General features: G+C 48.0%; 1 non-coding gene across 1 annotated transcript; it reads right to left on the reverse strand.

Annotated features, from left to right (window-relative positions):
- Positions 1-5,847: 5,847 nt before the first annotated feature.
- LOC139000784 (5.8S ribosomal RNA) lies at positions 5,848-6,000 on the reverse strand. The gene has a single exon (XR_011469721.1). It is a non-coding gene; the product is annotated as a 5.8S ribosomal RNA (ribosomal RNA).

Genomic DNA, 6,000 nt, shown 5'->3' on the forward strand with positions numbered 1-6,000 from the left:
AAGAAATACGGAATTGTTTACACAGGGCAGCATTTTGATGATGCAAAGCATGGGAGGGCTGTGCAAGAGAAAATGGTGTCTTCTCCTGCACCACAGCAAGGAGGCGATCAATAGCCTCATAGCCATAGCTAACGGACCAGGGAGACCTGAATGAGACCAAATATGGCCAATAAAGCAGGGAAATTGTCATTCTCTAGTGACTTTTTGAAGGCTGAAAAATAAATTAAAAAGTCCCTCTGAATTAGTATGCCCTATAGTAGCTGTCTCTATAATTTTGGCCATACTTACCATGTAGGCACTATCACTATACCAGTTGATAGGCTCTGTAGCAAAATCTATCAAAGCATAGACAAGGGCTTGTATTTCTACCCATTGTGCTGAAGTAGAAGGGGTTTGACAGACCTTGGCACCTCTGTTGCAGTAATATCCAGTTTTTCCAGAACTAGATCCATCTGTAAAAATGGTTAATGCTTGAGGTATAGGTTGTGATTTTATTATCATTGGGAAGATGAAGATAGTAACTGAAAGAAATTGTAAAATTTTATTTGCTGGATAGTGGCTATCAATCTGTCCACAGTAATTAGCAACTGAAACTTGCCAACTTGTTGACCGTTGCCAGAGCCACTCTTGCTGTATGGTTCAGGGTCTCAGCCCACCAGCTGGCCCAATCCAAGACGGCCTCGAGCAATCAACTGAGGCACTGAATCATGAAAGGGAGTGAATACCTTAGTTGGAGAATGAGCCAGGTGTAGCCATTCAATGACTCTAGCATCTTGCCAAATAACCCCAGTGGGTGTATGTATAGTGGGAAAAATTAAAACTTGTAAAGGAAGGGAGTAATCAATTCTAGTAAGCTGTGCCAAATTTAGGGCACCCTCGACTTTATGTACGGCTGTCCTGGCTTTCTCTGTCAAACAGCGTGGGGCTGTTGCAGATGGATCACCCCTGAGTACATGAAATAAAGAGCTTATGTCGGCTGTAGTTGGTTTTAAAACAGGTCGAACCCAATTAATGTCTCCTAATAATTTTTGGAAGTCATTTAAATAAAGTGTCAGTCTGAATTTGAATTTTCTGAGGTCTTATTTTTTGTCCTTCAATAATGCTACCAAGGTAAGAAAAAGGAAATGTTCTTTCAACCTTTTCAGGTGTTATGCATAATCCAGCATAGCACAAGGAATCCTGCAAATCTATATAAATGGTATTTAAGAGCATCTCATGTTTATGAGCTAAGAGAATATCATCCGTATAATGAATAATATAAGCCTCAGGATATTTTTCCCTTATAGGATGTATGGCAGCAGCTACAAAATCCTGACATAAGGTAGGTCTATTAGCATGCCTTGAGGCAATATTTTCCACTGATACCTTTTCATGGGTCCATTGAAATTTATTGTAGGGACATTAAATGCAAATCTTTTGCTATCCTCAGGGTGGAGAGGAATAGTAAAAAAAACCCAAAAAACAGTCTTTTAGATCTAATGCCAATAAATGATATTGCAATGGGATACCTGTGGGGGATATTAACCCTGACTGAAGGGATCCCATCATCTCCATGGTCTTATTAACTGCCCTCAGGTGTTGCAATAGTCTCCATTCACCAGACTTCTTCTTTATCACAAATATGGGTGTGTTCCATGGACTGTGAGTGGGTTCAATATGCCCTGCCTCAAGTTGTACTTGAACCAATTCTTGTGCAGCTTTTAATTTTTCTCCTAATAGGGGCCATTGATCAAACCAGATAGGGGTATCTGTAAGCCAGGTAATTTTAGCTGCTCTACACTGGATCAGAGAAATGAGCAAGGCCCCTGTTGAAAATCCTGGTAACCCAATTCATGCCTCTCCCTTTTAACAGACATTGGGATAGACAAAAGCCTTTCTTGCTGCTTCTTTCCCTGCCTCTTTTGGGGGTGAAATTCTTGACCAGAAGTAGAAATAGAACTAGGACTTGTTTTTAAAACTTCCATTTGTTCTAACATCTCTCGACCCCATATATTGACAGGTAAATATTGCAATACATAAGGTTTAAAATAACCTGTATTTCCATCTGGATCTTCCCATCGAAGGAGTTGAGCAGTTTGTAGAGGTTGAATAATATGCCCTACTCCATGCAATTCAGAAGCTGCGGGATTTAAGGGCCAAGCCTGAGGCCAGTGTCTAAAGGCAATGACTGATACATCAGCTCCGGTGTTTATAATCCCTTTAAAAGGCTTCCTATTAATTTTTAGTCCTAATTCAGGCCGATCTTGCTTAACTATTCTTGCCCAGTATACAGCGTCATTGGATCCAAACCCCACTGGACCACGGGGTCGACCGGTTAAAGGCCGCCCTTCTACATAATTCGGCAGAAGGAAAATTTGTGCCATTTTTGTTTCTGGTAATACCTGAATTACAGTATTGATTGTTTGTGCTATTACTTTAATTTCTTCAGTATAGTCCTGGCCTGTTACCCCAGGGAGAACTTGAAATCCTTTTAATGTTAAACTGCTTCTTCCTAAAATTAGTCCCATCTTGCCTGCAAGAAGGGGACCATGCATTCCCGTAGTAATGGCCTGAGGCCCCATTTCAGGTGTTAGTACACATCTGGAGGTAGGATAGAGGTCCATTCCTGCGCTTCCCAGGGTGGTAAGAGAGACCACCAAAAGGACAGGTTCAGCATCCAGTGTGTCAAGAGAGACCACCAAAAGGATTCACCATCGCGGCTTAGGGAAGAACGGGGGCGAGTGCTGTTGGTGGAGGACTTTCTGCTTTATAACCGCCTGACCTACTTCCGAGTCTACCTCCCGCTGAGCCATGCGGAAGACCTCATTAGGCTAGGCCTCTTCCAATGCATATACTATCACGAAAGCCTAAAGATTGTCATGCTCAGCTTCCATGGGAAGTATGCCAGGGTCACCCACATCACGGGACAGGCCATGAACACTAAGTCAGAGATCCACCTCATGCGCCGCATCCACCAGCCAGATGGCGAGATCTTCCGCAACTTCAACGAGCTCTCCCGCGTGGTCCAGGAGATTGACGAGCAGGTGATCCGGGAGCAGCAGCAGGAGCAGCAAGAAGACGGGACGGAGGAAAGCCAGGGCCATGGCTGGCAGAGCCCTGCCCAGCCCAGCGTCTGGGAGTCCAGGGCTGCAGCTTCGGAGGAGCAGCCTGTTTCATTTGTTCTGCCTGAGGGCGTGGGCTCAAGAGACCAGAATTACCCCCGAACCTGCAGGATGTGTTTCTATGGCGTGGAAGCTACTAATGTTACCTCACCTACGTTCGTCTGCGCCACATGCCGCCCTGGAGTCTTCATCTTGTTCGATGAGAACCACTTCGGGTTCATCTGGCTGGAGGCAAAACACTTCATCCTGTTCGGCAGTGTCCAGAACAACTTCCAGAATGTGGAGGCACCATCCCAGCGGATCTTCCTGGAGATGCTGTTGCACATGAAGTCCGGGCCCCCTGAGGAACAGCTTGCATGCACTTTGAAGATTTGACCTTCTGACCTCGTTAAAAAAACCAAAAACCCTCCTTTTAAAATAAAATAAAATAAAATAAAAACTCCTAAAAAATAAAAAATAGCTCATTTAATTAAAAACTTCGTTTCAAAAATAAACTCATTTAAAAAAATTCAAAAACTCCTTAAAAAAAAACCCTCCTTAAAAACAAACAAACAAACAAACAAAAAATCACCTCCTTACAAATGACATTGATTCAGCCTTTCAAGGTGCAGATGATTCGCAAGCCCATGTGACCCGGCCGGGACTTGGTCTCTGGGCAGGGGCTTGACCATCCATCCTGAAGACATAAAAATGGGTGAAGGTGAAGATGAGGAAGATCATGATGCTGTACCGAAAGGAAATGAAGGCCCTGGTGCTCGCTGAGACAAACCTGTGACAGGGGAAATATAGAGATATTTGCCAACAAATTGGGTGAACAATGGAACATTCTGGCTCCTTCCACATCATCCCATATATAAAAGCAGAAGAAAAAACAAACAAAAAAAAACCCACAGAAACAAAAAAAGCGTACAAAAACAAAAAACCCTCCTAAAAAAAATCCCCCCAAAAAACCAAAATAATAATAATAATAACAATAATAAACCAATAAAACAAACAAACAGAAAAACCCCACAGGAAATCCTCCTTAGAAATGACATTCATCCAGCCTTTCAATGGGCAGAGGCTTCTGCAAGCCCATGTGGCCTAGCACGGACATGGTCTCTGAGCTGGGCCTGACCATCCATCCTGAGAGGGAGTGGGGGTATGGCTGGTGGAGGGGGGGGGGGGCGGGGGGGGGGGGGTTGGAAGTCCAACAGATGGCCCAGCCCAGGCGGGGCCTGAGAGCCCGTCCCGCCCTCTGCTGGTTGAGAAGCGTCAATGCAAGCGCCCCCTCCTGCAGCCTCCTCTGGAGAAGGTAGAGCCAGGTGACTGGACTTCCCCAGTTCTGGTTAGACCCGAGGCGGGAAGGACATGCAGGAGGCTCTGTCTTTGAGAAGGCAGGGGATGAAGGGTGCTCATGGATGCCGACGGACCATTCAATGCCAGAAGTGTCCATGCGTGACTGCAGATGTACACGCACAGACACACGCCCGCGCGCCCACGCGCACACACACACACTCCCAAATGCACACCCACACACACACACACCTAGTCCCCCCCCCCCCCCACACACACGGGAGTACAAGGTCCGCTAACAAGATATCTGCTGAGTGACGCACGCCTAGGAGATTTACTGTGGCTTTATTCCTTGTGGCTTGTCCTGGGCCCACTGGAGCCTGTCTAAATAGGTATTGTCCCCTCTTCAACCCAGAAAATGGCGATGCCTCTCCGCAAGGCCTGGAGATCGAGCTCTGTGGCCTTCTTGGGCACCTGCCCCATCTTCCAAGCCCTCCCCAAGCCCCAGAATCGCATCAGCGGGCCAGTGGCGCCCTCTACTGGTCCTGGAGCGCCAATGAAAGCCTCCTCCCCACCCCGCCCAGCCCCACCTCCTTCCTCAGCCTCCTCTGGAGAAGACAGAGCCAGGTGTCTGGACCTCCCAGGTGTGCATAGACCCCAGGGGTGGGGGAAGATCCAGCCGGGGGCGCTGTCTGCAAGAAGGCAGGTGTGTGGGTGTGTCTGTGGCAGGAGGGAGGATGGGGCGGGGGGAGAAGAGGGGTTCTCTCAGATGCCATCCCACAATGGAAATCCAACAGTTTGCCTGAGTGGCCGTGGATATACACACATGGAGCACAATGTCGTGCACCGTGATTTCTGCCGAGTAACCCGCTTCTAGGAGATTCACTGTGGCTTTTTGCCGGGTGGCTCGGGCCTGTGGCTGAGATTTGATGCTCAGCTGAGATTCTGATCACACCTACAGTACAACTGACCTCCTTGGCTTCAATGGTTTTGAAAAACCGACGTCATAGGGCACATCTGAAGGAAGGCATCCTATTCAGTTCCTAGAGTCGCCATATCCCTTTGCCACTAAATAGGTGGGTTATAAGAACAGAGAGGAATCCCCTAAGAGTTCAGATGCCAGGAGTCACAAATCAAGTTCCCCGTGGGACCCCAGGGAGCGACCCCACGCATGACTCGGCCTTGGCTTGAGCCACAACCCAGGCAGGGCCAGAGCGGGGAAGGGGACACCGTCACCACAATGGGACCCACGACCACCTTCCTCTTTTCCTGTTGGCAGCGTGGGGCGTGAGGAAGCTCCTGAGAGGGAAAACCGTGGCCTCGGGGCCTCGCCCGTCTCTCACGGGGGGCACAGACACCGTCGTCTACATTTAGGGGGACGGAGGGCCCAGGAACGGGCCCTGCAAGGAAACCCCCAGCCGCGCACACAGCCGGGGGCGCACGACACCCCGGGGGACGATTGATCGGCAAGAGATACTCATTCAGGCATAGCCCAGGGAGGAACCCTGGCTCGAAAGTGCGTTCGAACTGTCGATGATCAATGTGTCCTGCAATTCACATGAATCCTCGCAGCTAGCTGCATTCTTCATCGAAATACGAGCAAAGTGATCCATCACTAAGAGTT

The sequence above is a fragment of the Myotis yumanensis genome, unplaced genomic scaffold (genome assembly GCF_028538775.1).
Source record: "Myotis yumanensis isolate MYYU_CA2020_CCGP unplaced genomic scaffold, mMyoYum1.0.hap1 SCAF_28, whole genome shotgun sequence".
NCBI lineage: Eukaryota > Metazoa > Chordata > Mammalia > Chiroptera > Vespertilionidae > Myotis > Myotis yumanensis.